The sequence below is a fragment of the Vulpes lagopus genome, chromosome 4, assembly GCF_018345385.1.
Source record: "Vulpes lagopus strain Blue_001 chromosome 4, ASM1834538v1, whole genome shotgun sequence".
NCBI classification, from domain to species: domain Eukaryota; kingdom Metazoa; phylum Chordata; class Mammalia; order Carnivora; family Canidae; genus Vulpes; species Vulpes lagopus.
Window position 1 is genome coordinate 70714490 of NC_054827.1, and position 16067 is coordinate 70730556.

The following is a 16067-nucleotide window of genomic DNA, read 5'->3' on the forward strand; positions in this document are numbered from 1 at the left end:
TCCAGTGAAGGGAGTCTGGGGTATTTCTCTGATTGAAAAAAGAGAAGAGAAGTCATTGTTGCATAGATAGTTCCAAAAAAGCTGCTTTCCCTGACTGATTCTGTAGTCACAACAAGCATATCGCTGCGGGTAGTCTGAGGCTGAAATTCAGCTTGAGGGAGAGTAAATCAATGATTCACTTTAAGGAAAAATAACTAGCTTTAGGCAAAAAATTAAAATTCAGGACAATAAATGAAAGTGTATGCCATGTTCAGAAATTATATTAGTGACCCAACAAAGAGCTGGGAAATTCAACACTGTCCTAGCCTTGCCTTTATTTGCTCTAAAGTGTTTTGTATGTTTTTTAATAAAGTCATCTAAGCTTTCTTTGTCTAAAGCAGGGCTGTAAACTTAGCAGAAAAATGCAGTACCCCAAAAAGCAATTTAGTTAAAACTCTGTCACACTGATCAGAACGGATCGTCTACACAGGAACCCAAAAGGCAGGATTGAACTATATCAGTTACACACCACGGAAATAGACTGAGCTGATTACAGATACGCTAGAAATGGTCTTCGGAATAATTTAATTAAAGTATTTGTGTACAGTTGTGAAATACATAAAAAGAAGTCAGTAGACTCACATGTTTAATGTAGATTATAATAATGTCTTGGAATAAATGGAGAAGCACGTCCTTGAAGCAGCATAAAGAAGTAGTAGAATTAATAAATGGAGAAGCACATGTTTTTTGCAGGATGAAGAAGTAGAATTACTTTTATATTACAAGCAATATAAATTAGGCATCAGGGAAAAGAATATAGATGAGTTAAAAAAAAGTACTGGCTTTTCATTTGGACTAACTTGAGTTATTTGCTGAAATTGGCAAAAATTCAAGTTAGATTTTCTTGATGAAACTGAAGGCATAGGGGCATTCATGCATTGCTGGAAGGAATGCAAAATGGTACAACCATTGTGAAAGGGAATTTGGCAATATTCAGCAAAATCATAAATGCTCTAATCTTTGATATAGCCATATCTTCTCCTAGAAAAGTATCCTAAAGATATCATGCAAATTAGAAAGATATATGCAACTATCTGTGAATTAGACCATAACAATTTTTAATAGTAAAAGATTAGAACTAACTCTTAATAGAAACTTGAGGGGCGCAGAGGCTTCTGGGAGCATAAAAGATGACAACAGCAGCTAGGCCAACTTTTGAACCTGAGAGAGGTGGGAGAGGAAAAGGAGAAGGTGATTTGAGCCAACTCTCTAAGCAGTATTCAAGTAGAGACCTACTTTCTCATAAAAAGATAAAATATACACAAACTACTCAGGATGCCCCTGAAGAGGTTCGCAACCATGACTTCAGGAGGGAGCTGGAAGAGAGTGAGTGAGCTGCTGCAAGAGAAAAAAATAGAGACCATCCAACAAGAGAACATACAACCTCCTCGTCGGTATCAAAGAGCCTCGGTTAGACCAGATTCCTGCTGCCAACCTTGCTGCAGATGATCCTCTAACAGATGAGGAAGACGAGGATGAAGATTTTGAAGAGGAGAGTGATGATGATGACACTGCAGCTCTTCTTGCAGAACCAGAAAAAATTAAAAAAGAAAGAGCTGAAGAGCAGGCCAGGAAGGAACAAGAACAGAAAGCTGAAGAAGAAAGAATACGTGTGGAAAACATTTTGAGTGGAAACCCTCTCCTTAATCTCACTGGTCCATCCCAGCCTCAGGCCAACTTCAAACTTAAAAGAAGGTTGGACGATGATGCTGTTTTCAAGAACTGTGCAAAAAGGTGTAGATGCTCAGAAGACAGACAAAAGATTTGTAAATGATACACTGTGATCTGAATTTGACAAAAAGTTCATGGAGAAATATATTAAATAATGCAGTTTTATGTGCTTAATTCAAGACTGTAAGGTGTAAAAAAAAAGAAACTTGAATAAGTTATTTCATAATCATATAACAAAATACACATATTTATAAAAGTAATAATGATTAACTAGTATATATTGCTACGGAGTAATTGTTGGTATGTATTTCTAATAAGTTGGCAAAGGAGAGAAAATTTCCATAGTATATTACCATTCATCTAAAACTACTATTGTTCTAATTATATTAATATTGCTATCTTTTTAAAATGGAAGACTAACTCATCAATATTTTTAAATCCTTAGGAATGTATTAATTTTGAAAAACATCACTGATAACTTATGGAAGATGCCATATAATAGTTATTATTTTATAAAATTGGATGATGGAAAAATATCAAGCATTAGTTGCTTTTTTTATGGATTGTAACTCAAAGTGACAAAAAATTAATGGGGGAAATTTTCTCTTCATAAATGTATTGAGGCTAATAAAGAAAAATATTAAAATTAGAATATCATGATTTTGCAATCATTGATTAAATAATTACAGGTGCCAAAAGAAGAAAAATCACACAATGGGTCCTTTATAACGTAAGTAATCATTATCACCTATAGAAGGAATCTTTAAAATTATAAAACCCTTTACCTAATGAAACCTCTAAATTAACCAGCATAACATCTTAAATAACAAAGAAGGATGCCCACAAGACTATAAGCAATTTTGTCAAGCAATACTGTTATTTCAATATTGAACTGCAAAAAAATAAATAGGAGAAAGGAAGCCCTAAATTCATATAGAGCAATTGCATGAACCAATTTCAATGCATCAAGCTTACTGTAATCATAGTCAAAGAAGGTAAAAGAAAAGAAGAAACAGAAATTTGAGCTTCTTTTATTTAATAATATTAAGAACTTATTTTTTAAGGATGATGGTGGCATTATTGGTAATTTCTTTAATAATTTTTAATTATTAGATATAAGTAATCTAAGCATCTGCTTCAAAACGAAATAGGGATAGATGGATGGAAAGTAGGGTGATGAAATAAGATTGCCCAAGAGTTGATAGTTGCTTAAACTTAAGTGCAATGGGCACCTAAGAGTTCATTATACTATTATAATGGGGTTTGCATATGTTTGAAAATTTTCATAAAATAAAATTTAATGTTGGTATACATGATGAACCCTCTAATCTGGACAAGCTGTCCGCCATGCCTGAATAGCATCTCCTGTAAGAGGAGATACTGTTTTTAGAAGGTGGTTATTTGATAGGCTAGATCAAATAATGCTCTTGTTATACCTTAACCAAAGTCCACTCAATATAGATCCTTGGCATCTGACATCGAACTTAACATAAACCTGCATGTTTCGTACAATGTTAATACTACCTCATAGGTCAATAGAAAAACAAAAGCAGAGAAACTTACGCACATGTTATGATCACTCATGTCAAGACAGAACACTAAACCTCAAATTGAAATATTATTTTATAATAGTTTAAAATTCACAAGTGTACTTGAAAATTACTCAAAATGTATTTGTTTTTTTAAAAGATTTTATTTATTTATTTATTTATTTATTTATTTATTTATTTATTTACTTATGAGAGATGCACAGAGAGAGAGGCAGACACATAGGCAGAGGGAGAAGCAGGCTCCACGCAGGAAACCTGATAGAGGACTCGATCTGGGAGCCCGGGATTATACCCTAGGGGGCAAAGATGCTCAACTGCTGAGCCACCCAGGCACCCAAATTACCCAAAATTTAAAGACGCTTTCTACATCATGTAAAACTTGACAAATGAAGAAAAGAAGCAAGAACCATGAGTAGCAAAAATTTACTTGTTGCGTTTAGCTATATCATTTTGCAAAGTTCATATTTGTATCTCTGAGAATTATCTGAGAGTTCTTATAAATACCGAAGCTGTGTTTGAGGCACAAACTTTCGATGTAAGCTTTACTCCTGTAGGAGAAAAGGTACCGAATGCCTCTGAAGTACAACATGTATTTCAAGCTAGCTCATTGTACCATCCTTAAAGAATGTAACTCTGGGGCTTGTTAGGAGGGATTGGAACTGTCAGAAAATTTTAATGGGCATGGAGACAACAGCAGGGCAGATTGTGGCTCACCTTGTGACATTTTCACAACAGCTCATCATAATTATAGATGTAAAAGGTGCTTGGTCAGTCAATTCCATAAATTATTGGCAGAAATGCCAAGCAATATCCTGCTGTACCTCCCTCGAGTGACCTGAAGCCGGATGCTATTCTATATTTTCCATCGATCATTTTGATAGACAGTCACAATTTTGTTTTAAACTAAAATCTTTCTCATTTCCTGTGACCTCAAGCCACACACACACACACACACACACACACACACACACACACCCTACTCCACCCTTTAAAAATCAAAAGAATGACTCCTCCAAAATTATTTTATTTTAAAACGATAAAAATAGTAATAGCTAAAGAAAAAAAAATGGTGTGTACTCAGTGTCCTGCTGAAATCACCTCAGAAATAGGTCAGGTAGGGGTAATGACATTTTGGTTTTGCCACTTGTAGGAAAGTATGAATTTTTGACAACTCTTTAGCTTTCCCTTTTGTCTAATGTTCATGTAGGTCTTTACTGTAGCAACTAGTTGCAGTTAAGTTTCCTAGTTTAAGAGAGGAAGGATGGGCTATTTTTAGGAGGAAGTGTAGCCCACCAGAAGGGTCAGAACTAAGAAGTAGACAGGTCTGTGCTGGACCAAAAGGTTCTGAGCAGGGCAAGGTGGGAGTCAAATTAAAAGGTGGGGTACAGGGCAGCCCAGTGGCCTAGTGGTTTAGCGCCGCCTTCAGCCCAGGGCCTGATCCTGGAGTCCCTGAATGGAGTCCCACGTCGGGCCCCTGCATGGAGCCTGCTTCTCCCTCTGCCTGTGTCTCTGCCTCTCTCTCTGCATCTCTCTGTGTCTCTCATGGATAAATGAATAAAATCTTTTAAAAAAAGGTGGGGTACACCCAACTTTGCCCCATAACTAGTTGGGTCTCATAACCAGGCAAGCAATAAGCAACGTCTCGGCAAAGGACATCTGAGGTTAGAAGACTAAGTCATTAAATAGACCAAATGCAGAGTCACCTGTAAGTGACATATCCAGTGGCTTGTTTGCCTAATAAAGGCTGGGAATGAGGTAGTAATGTTATAATTGTGTTGAAGGTGAACTGTCATAGATTTTTTTTTAGTTTTCCTCTTTCCCAGTCTCAAGTTGAAAATGTAGTTTATTAAGAAGAGGGAGGGAGGGAAAGAAAAAAACTGTAAACAAAACAAAACATGATAAACAAATACGGATGAAGTCGTTAAAGGAGAAAAATGGAAACAAAGACAAAAGACAAATAGGTAATTCCAGACAGAACTATAAAATTTATAGACACTTTGTTTACAGAATTAACAGACTCTGTGATAAATGTTTAATACACATTATATCTTTAATCTTCCCAATGCATTTAATGAAATTGTCATATTTTTATAGGAAATTATTTAGGCTTAGAGAAGTTCCATGATTTGCAGAAGATCATGCAACAAGTTAGTAATGATTCTAGAATTTAAAACAAAGCCATCTGACTCTAAAGGTGGCCTCTTTATCACTCTTCTTTGCAGAATTCAGTGAAGACAGCTATCAATATATGATGTTTAAAATTTTAGTAGTATGGCAAAAGTTAATGTAAAGCCAAAACAGATACTAAATTTAGCATAAAAATACATAAATGAAAAAAAAATACAGAAATACATTAAGTTACATACAAAAAGGTGACAATTTGTTAAAACATTACTAGTTGTATTGTTTACAGTGATTTTTAAGGCTCTTTTATTCTCTTCCTAATTTATAATTTTCCTAATTTTTAAAAATTTACTAGAATGACCTTCCTTACTTTTATAATAATGATGATAAAAACATGCAGCAATTGGTCCGATGTCTCTAAATTACATTCACTTAGATCAATTTCAATTGATGCAATGCTACCATTTCTCAATTTTATTTATTTACTTACTTATTAAATTTATTAAAGTTCACTACTTATTTTATCCAAGGTCAAACCAGTCTTTTTGGAAGCCTTTTGATTTAAATATAGAAATTTAGGGATCCCTGGTGGCGCAGCGGTTTGGACCCTGCCTTTGGCTCAGGGCGCGATCCTGGAGACCCGGGATCGAATCCCACGTCGGGTTCCCGGTGCATGGAGCCTGCTTCTCCCTCTGCCTGTGTCTCTGCCTCTCTCTCTCTCTCTCTCTCTCTCTCTCTCTCTGTGTAACTATCATAAATAAAAATTAAAAAAAAAAATCTTAAAAAAAAATATAGAAATTTATTTCCAAATCTATATTGTCCCTTTATCTCCTCAGCAAGTCTTATTCTCTCCTAGAAACATTCTTTTCTCCAATTCAGTATGTCTAAGATCAAAATCAACATTTTTTTTGAAGATGTTATTTTTTTTTTAATTTTTTTTTAATTTTTTATTTATTTATGATAGTCACAGAGAGAGAGAGAGAGAGGCAGAGACACAGGCAGAGGGAGAAGCAGGCTCCATGCACCGGGAGCCCGATGTGGGATTCGATCCCGGGTCTCCAGGATCGCGCCCTGGGCCAAAGACAGGCGCCAAACCGCTGCGCCACCCAGGGATCCCTGAAGATTTTATTTATTTATTCATGAGAGACACAAAGAGACAGAGGCAGAGGGAGAAGCAGGCTCCCTGCAGGGAACCTGATACGGGACTCGATCCCTGGACTCAGGATCACGCCCTGGGCCGAAAGCAGATGCTCAACCACTGAGCCACCCAGGCACCCCAAAAATCAACATTTTTAAAACCAGTATCATCATATGTCTCAAGGTCCCTAATGCTGGTCATTTCCTAATGCAAAAGCACTGGGACAATTTTAAAGAAAAAAAAATAAATAAAACTTAATCCTTTGACATTCAACCAGTCTCTGTCTTTTTTTTTTTTTTTCACAATTTCATTCATTTTATTACAGTAATTGCTTCAGAAATGAGCAAAAGCTAGTCTCCATTTCTTATGGAAGTTTCCTTTAAATTATCTGCCACATGCGTCCCTTTCTTCTCACTCTAAATGTCACCACTTTGTTTCATGTCCTTACCAGATTGGTGTCAGGTATGCATTTGACACATTTCATACATGGTTCTCAAAAATTATGTTAAAGCACTTCCTTCACCATGGTCCTTCCCTATGGTCACAGATGTTTAAATGCTCTCAGGTGCCTATGAACTCGTCATCCAGGTACTTAAGCTTCACCTCCTGCCCCAATCTATTCCTACCAATTCTTCTGGTTTCAAATGCCACTACTTACCTCCTCGGAGCCAAGCTCTACCCTCATTATCCATGTATTTCACACCTCTCTGGTCAGTTTAGTCCTATCGGCTCCTTAGAGATTAATTCATACTTCAGCTTCTATAAGGTCTTACTACGTATGAAACCTATGACAATATAGATAATAACGTGTCTTCCATTGAAGACTAGGCAATCAAGAACGGTATTGTCAACACTATCAAGATGCAGGAGGAGGATCCTGTTAATCTTTCTAACAGAGGCAGACAGTTTAACACACTAATTGATTTAAACAAGCTACATAAAAGCCAGAGTCTATATAGTTAGAAAGAAATATATTGAAAAGTACTAAGGCATAAGTGGCCTTTTGGTAACTGAGGATCGGATCCATCTTACGAACTGTTTCAAGGTTCCGTTTCAAATAAATATGTTTGTCTCAATAAGGAAAGTGTTGAAACTCCTATGTTTCATCAAGGATACACGAAAACAGTATTATTCCAAGTTCCTTTCTCTACATGTTTAAAGAGACTATAAAAGACAAGGAATACTGTTTCAGAAACATGCTTATCCCTAGCACCTGCTCATTTCAGTCACTGCTTTGATATACAACTCAACACAAAAAAGACAGCAGAGGCATAATACATTGTGGACAAATAATTCATAAAGTGGCTTTGTAGAAACACAGCTTGCATCAGAGGCAAGGACAGAAAACTAAATACAGAAGTCTCCTGCCTCATTGTCTCTCTTTATCATGCTCTTAGAAGGTCAAAGCAAATGTATTCTTATTTTCAATCTTATTAATAATATAAAAAAGTTTTATATTTTTTTATCCTTCATCTTCTATGGGAAAATGCTCACTTTTCTCTGTCAAGTTTTTTTATTGCTCTTTGCCTTATATTGAGTCCAGCAACAAATTTCAATTTAAATAGCTAGTGAGGGGCACCTGAAGGGCTCAGTCAGATAGGCATGATCCCTGAGTCCTGGGACTGAGCCCCGCATCAGGCTTTCTGCTCAGCAGAGAGCCTGCTTCTCCCTTTGCCCTTCTCCTCTGCTTGTGCTCTCTCTCTCTCTCTTTCTTGCTCTCTCTCCATCAAATAAATAAATAAAATTAAAAAAAAATAAAAATGAATGGCTGGGTCGGTGTTCATTAAAGCTCTAGGAACTTTCAAATCATCAGATAAATTGCAGAACATAATAAATTTTGGGTCACTTTAGTAACTTTCATTTTAAAAAAATATAGCACCATGCTATATATATTTTTACTTTTTAATAACTTCATGTGTTTTGTGGTTCTATTTTCTACTAAAAAAGTGAATGTAGGCAGTTAACACGAGTCAAGAATATGATTTTCAACATAGAATTATGAAATCTCATGAAACTTAAAATTATATGCTTATTATCTCAGCAAGGTTCCATTTTACTTCCAAAGAAATATTTAATACTTTTCAAAATGTGCAATATTTCAGACTATGAGTTCCTGAAAAAATTAAAGAAGTTATGTCTCTTATGCCTCAGCTATCAAACCATATGAACATTTCCCAAACAAAGGAAAATTACAGAAAGGGGATTTCATCAGTGACATCCTAATTGTCTTTTTTTCCATGTTAAAAACATTGAAAAACACAGAATCCTTAGGCATTACATAAAATCATAGATGCTTACGGGATAATAAAATTGGAATATTTCGATTTGGTTTTTTGAACAATGATCTTCACTGTAAGTAGAATGTAAAACATGTAAAATGTGCTTTCATATCTCTAAACAGTCCATGAAAACTTCCCATTATTTTGTTCAACCTTACCTTATTTATTCAAAATAATTAGAACCAATTATTTTGTTATTTAATCAAATCATTTTAAATGGTCATATATAAGTCATGAAATAGTATACAACAGGTTTTAACAACCTTTACTTTCTTTGCTACCACAAACCCACCTTCTCAGAAATTCCCCTATCTGTAAGAGTAGAGAGCAAAAACCATTTGGGAAACCTAAGTTCTCATCATACTAAATTCCCAGATTACCCTAATCAACAAAATGTTGGATGCTCACAGTATAGAGAAGATAGCCACAGAGAACAGGAGCACCTGGGAGCCAGGTAGCATGCAATGACAGCAGATGTGCAAGGGGAAAGCTTTGGCAGAGACAAGTGTATCCCCAGTGGCCTTGCAACATGAATGCTTAAATTATTAGGCACACCTCCTATTTGAGGCTGTGATCATTTGCCCTGGGGGCCTCTTCTTCCTTGTTGTCCTCACTGGGTTCCTTTTCTGTCACTTTTCATGTTGGGATGTTTATAGGTGTTTCTTGTGAAATGTATTTGAAAAATGTAAGAATTATGTGTAGGATGCTTTCGGCTCTTCAGAGGAAAAGTGCCATAAAATCTAATACATAAATAATAAATCAACTCAACAGATGTTGACTTTTTCTTGTCAGACAGAGACTTTAAACTCCTGATTCAGAATCTCTGACAGAATAAATAAACTAAAAGTGAAACTCAATTTGTCTACCTTACCCAGGGACAAAAGATAAAAAACTTAGATTAAACAGAATTATCTATATCCTATCAAACAAGATAGGACAAGAACCATTATTCATATCTTCAAAGCAGATCTTATAATAAAAAAATAATAAGCAGAAGAGAATTTTTTCAAGTTGAATATCTTGTGCATTAAATGGAAATTAATAAACACAAAACATATGTTCTTAGACTCTGAAAATAACACATTTTTCCTTTTTCTTAACATATCATTTCTTTCCTAAAGGAAACAAAGACTAAATATTAATTAAGAAGTACTAAAATATAAGTACTAATTAAGAATCACCTTTTAAATTCTTCTCTAAAAAAAAGCACTTCTTTCTGGCATTACTAGCATAACCTTAGTCAAGAAGGAGACATAATCTTTATACCAGGAAATAGACTATACTCCTCTGGAATTTTAAGTTCAGTATCTATCGCTTTCAAAATTTATCTACGTTGCCCATGTTTCTACTTTTAGCATTATGGTGCAAATAGTTCTTATTCAAACTTGTGTATCCCTGAAAATATCACAACATAAGTTATTAAAAACTTTAAATCTGGGAAAGATTTTGACTCTTGCTATTCAAAGTGTAATGCAAGGACAAGCAGCATAGTCATTACATTGAACCCATTACAATTGAGAAAGTCACCCCAGATCTACTGATTCAGAATCTGAACTTTGACAAAAATCCGTAAGCAATTTGCATGTTCATTATAGTCAAGAAATACTAATTTATCTAGTTCCTGGGGTGTATTTAGCCTTCTATCTAATAACTTTAGTGACTCCTTTTAATTATTTGTTCACAAATTTAATCCAATCCACCAAATATACTTTCTTTTTTCTTTTTTTTTTTTTTTTAGATTAATTTAGTTATTTATTCAGAGAGAGAGAGGAGAGAGGAAGAGAGAGAAGCAGGCTCCATGCAGGGAGCCTGACGTGGGCCTCGATCCCAGGTTTCCAAGATCACACCCTGGACTGCAGGCAGTGCTAAACTGCTGCGCCACCGGGACTGCCCCAAAATATATGTTCTTAAAAGAATTACATGGCTTCACTGAATGAATGAGGATTGCTTCTGTAGATTAAATTTCCTAACAGAAAAAGAAAAAAAATATATATATATATGCATGAAATAGAAAAAAATGTTGGAAAAACTGTAAAATAGACCATTTCTCTTCTATGATCTGACTCCACCCTCACCAATTACCATAACCCCCACACAAATGTCAATTTCCTTTTCAACCACATTTTTCTCCTTTTATTATGCTTTTATATTGTTGTCCCCTCTCTGTAAGAAAATTAACGTATTTTTTTAAAAGATTTATTATTTTAGAGAGAGCACACATGGGGGGGAGAGAGAGAGAGAGAGAGATGGGGTGAAGAGGCATCAGGAGGGAATGCTGAAGCAGACTCACCCTGCACATGGAGCCAGATGAAGGGGCTTGATCTCACAATCCAAGAGATCATGATCTGAGTCAAAGCCAAGAGTCCAGCACTTAACTGACCAAGCCACCGAGGTGCCCCTTGAGAGGATTAATTTAGCCAAAGTTTTATCTAGCCTCAAAGATTTTTTTTTAAGACACTTAATATTTTGAAAAAAGTTCTCTTTCTACTCTTATGGATTTTGTTTTTATTATACATAAAAATTCTAAACACCTAAAATTTCACAATGAATGTGAAGTGCTTAAGAATTATAGAAACATAAGCAGATTCAAGAGCCCAGAAAGAAAACTATACATATACTGTTAAATAATATTTAACAAGACAGCCAAGAACACTCAATAGAGAGAAGACACTCTTTAAATCAATGTGCTGAGAATATTGGATATTCACATGCAAAAGAATGAAACTAGGCCCATTATATCACTCACAAAAATTAACTTCAAATGTTCTAAAAACTTAAATGTAAATCCAGAAACCATAAAACCCCTAGAAGCAAACACAGGGAAAAAGTTCCTTGACATTAGCCAAGGCAATGATTTTTTTGGATATGCTAAAGCAAAAGCAACAAGATAATACTAAGGACTACATCAGACTGAAAAGCTTCTGCCTAGCAAAAGATACAATCAACAGGGAAGCCTGGGTGGCTCAGCGGTTTAGCACCACCTTCAGCCCAGGGCCTGATCTGGAGACCCGGGATCGAGTCCCACATCGGGCTCCCTGCATGGAGCCTGCTTCTCCCTCTGTCTGTATCTCTGCTTCTAGCTCTCTCTGTATGTCTCTCATGAATGAATGAATGAATGAATGAATGAATGAATGAATAAATATCTTTAAAAAAAAGAAAAGAAACAATCAACAGAATGAACAGACAACATACAAAACAGAAAAAAATATTTGCAAACTCCATCTCTGATAAGGGTTAATATCCAATATATTAAAAAAAAAAACACATAGACTCAATAGTCAAAAAACAAATAATCCAATTAAAAAATGGGCCAACACTTGAATAGATATTTTCCCAGAAAAGATACACCAATGACCAAAAGGTACATGAACAGATACAATATCACTAATCATTAGGGAAATGTAAATTAAAAGAATAATAAGATATAGCCTCATACCAATTAGAATGGTTATCATCCAATAAATAAATAAATAAACAAACAAATAAAGAAGTGTTTGCAAGGATATGGAAAAAAGGGAATCCTCATGCACTGTTGCAGGTATGGTAAACTGGCACAGCCATAATAGAAAATACTATGAGAGTTCCTCAAAAAATTAAAAATAGAATTACCATATGATACAACAATTCTACTTTTGGAAATATATCCAAAGGAAAAGAAAACACTATGTCAAAAACAACTCTACTCCCACGTTCATAGTAGTGAGATCTATAATACCTAGACATGGAAAGAACCTAAATAGATGAATGGATAAAGAGACTGCTCTACACATATACACTGCAACATTATTCAGCCACAAAAAAGGAGATCCTGCCAGTTGCAACAACATGGACAGGACTTGTAGACATTATGCAAATAAATCATTCAAACAGATAAAATGATCTGACTTACTAAGTATGGCAAAACAAACAAAAAATTCATAGAAAAAGAAATCAGATCTGTAGTTACAAGAGATGGGGAGTTGGGGTGGAGAAACTGAATGAATATACTCAAGAGGTACAAATTTTGAGGGGAAAAAAAATCAAACACACATCACCAATTTTAAACAAAGCAAAAAATAAAATAACAAAGCCTCTGTGTGTTTTTCACTGGGAAGCCACATTTTTAAATTTATTGTTTTTCTGCTTTTGTTTTTAACTTTACAAAAATAACTCTAAGCAACTAAACAATTTCTCAGCTGGTCTTGCACGGTGTTATATAAGGGTAGCCATTCTACATTACTTGAGTTTTTGATTTAACATTATGTTCCTAAAAGTCATTTCCCTATTTATATGAACTATAATAGAGTGATTCTTATTGCCAAATAATTTCCCAATCTTCTTTTCTATTGTCTTGGGTCTATTGTGAGCCTTTAGTTGTCATTACTGGCACTGTCAGCAACATCCTTATACTGTGGGCTGGTGCATACACAACACTTCCAGAACATATGCCTAGGATAGAGTTAAGGGTTGTGGACAATGCAACTCTTCACAGTGCTAGATAATTATGCTTTAAATTGGTTATTCAGACTTCTAGCTTCTAAGAACCACGCCATGGTCATCAGGGAAGAAAAAGCTTCTGAACAATCAGGTAGGAACGGAAAGGTAGACACAAGACAGGAAACATTAAAAAAGGCTCGTTGAGAAGAATACTGATAATTTTTGTTTAAAAGAAAGCATCCCATGTGTCCAGGAAAGTATTCCATACCCCTAAGAGGTTATCCTGAAGATCATAACTAGCCCCTAGTTCCAGAATAGGAAAACACATAACAATCTCTTAATAAATTCAAGGTTCAACTTTTAGAATGTATGATGTGAATTACTGTGGGTGATGGAACAGCAGCTTTCGTCACACTCTTAAAGCTACATATTCATTAGGCTAATAGACACGCCTTCTCAGTGATTCATGGAAACCCTTAGGGAGACAGGCAGGGAAACAAGGCCTTCCTGATGGGCATGTGTTAATGCTACAGTCACTATCTTTTAAATGTAGTTGAAGGTATATCGTTTCAATTGTTTAGCACTTCACAAATGTATTAGGAAATGTGCACCTTGAAGGACTTGCTAAAATAGCACTTACCATCCTGAAGGAAAAAATCTTGAGCCATCTAGACAACAGATATATTCTCATTAACTTGCTGTAGTAGTGAATTAAATTGGAATGCCATTTGGAGGTGAGTAAAGGATCAAAACTCTGATGTTGTTCTATATGGGGCCTGGACTTTTTCCTGCATTATAAACCTCACAAAGAAGTTAGTACACAGAATGAGAAACAGCTCCAGTATAAAATGGAGTATGAACAAGGCGATTTTTATCCTATCAATTCTCTTTTACATATGCATGGCACTGAGTAATTCCTGTATTAGGCCAGGGAAATGGGATTTTGGAGACACAAGGCTCTCTTCCAGATGGGGTTAAAGAGTACAAGTATGTTGAGAAAGGACTTTATTGATCGTGAGGCAGATGTGTCCTTGTTGGTGTTGGTCTGTTGCAGGTCAAGCAAGTAAAGGTTAACAGTTGCAATATTAGGTAGATTTAATTAAATTATATCAAGTATTACCTTTGTAATCATTCATATTGTAAGGATGACCATAAAGTAATCCTAATTTTAATATACTAAACTTATAAAAGCCATGAATTTAAAGTTTTCTTAGATGTTTTAATATTGAAAACAATTAAGATTTCACTTAAAAAATCAAAGCCTAAATGGATCATTTGTATCATTGCCAGGATCTTTAGAAACCTAACTACAATTCCTTTTGAATAGATTCACTTTTGTTTTCTTATATATTCTTAAGCCCGCATAATTCTTAGGATAAATAATATTTTATACCAGTGAATTTTCTACATTTCACTTGTTGCCTATCTCTGGGTCACATGTGTGTGCTTTAACTGCTATTTCCCATGATTTAGAAAATACCTTAACTAAGTTAATATTTAATAGTTTCTATTTTCTTCATTTATGCAATAACATAAATAGACAAGATTATTAAATGACTTGATTTTTTGAATACTTGAAGATTCATGGCTTTTCAGATCTAATTTGTTTGAATGGACCACGGCTATTTCTTTTGAAGTTCTAGTTCTCACACTTTGGCCTGAGAGAGCTCCATTAATGTTGGTTTCTATGATCCTTTGACATGATTCCATTAATATTTAAAAGCCTCCTTGCTTTCAGACACAACATGATTTTCCAGTCTCATTTATACCTGCCCTCCCCTAACACCTTCAAGGAACTCAGGTTCATTTTAGTGGAAAAATAAACAATCAGAATCTGGACACTGAGGTAAAGTCTTTTAGTGGACAAAGAAGACTTGACTTTTTTCTTAGAAAGACATGCATCCATACTGATACTGCCAATTAAATTTTAGTAATACATAATCACCATTTAGATTTTTAATCCTGTATTATATTTGTACTTTTCCTTTAATAGTAAAAAAATCTCAGGGGCAGCCCGGGTGGCTCAGCGGTTTAGCAGCACTTTCAGCCCAGGGTGTGATCCTGGAGACCTGGGATTGAGTCTCATGTCAGGCTCCCTGCATGGAGCCTGCTTCTCTCTCTGCCTCTCCCTCTTTCTTTGTGTCTCTCATGAATAAATAAATACAATCTTAAAAAATATATACAAAAAAAATATTTTTATTGAATGAAAAGTCATTACCCATTTGTTTTATCTGACAATCCAAGAAAAGAGACCTAAAACTGTATGATATTAAAGTAAACAATTAAAAAACAAAGTTCAAAATTTTTTCTACACTGTTTCCTTTGTTCTTAGGAATGTAGCTCACTAATGGTATTTTATCAATTTACTTTGTTCAAGAATTGCTCTTGAACTCTAATTCTGGGCACTTATTTAAATACTAATTGATGGTCAGTTTGGTTCCATTTCTTCAGTTCAGTTCCAATTTCCAAGTGTTGGCATTCTTCTAGTCTCTAGTGTTTTCTTGGAAGTAGAAACATCTAGAGAAAAGAACCTTTTCTTTGTCATGATTAAAAGCCAGCAACTCAGTCTCCAAATTTTGTTTCATGGTTCATTTCATTACCATTACCTAGCCCAATGATAATGACTTCCTATAGTTATAGGTGCAAGATTAATATGTATGATATCTACCTGGATAAGCCATCTCTACCTCCTATTGTTGAATTTTCAGTATTATTAAAATACATATATGCCCACATACTTAAATTTTAACTCTACTGAATGCCCTCTGATCTTAAACTTTCTCAATTTATCTGGCTTCTTTTTCTGAGCTACAAGTTCTTCTTTTTATAATGAGTATTTTTTAAAGAATA

At 34.9% G+C, this 16067-nt stretch overlaps 1 pseudogene; it reads left to right on the forward strand.

The window, feature by feature from the left end:
• Positions 1-1169: 1169 nt before the first annotated feature.
• LOC121490071 lies at positions 1170-1865 on the forward strand (annotated as a pseudogene).
• The last annotated feature ends 14202 nt before the right edge of the window (positions 1866-16067 follow it).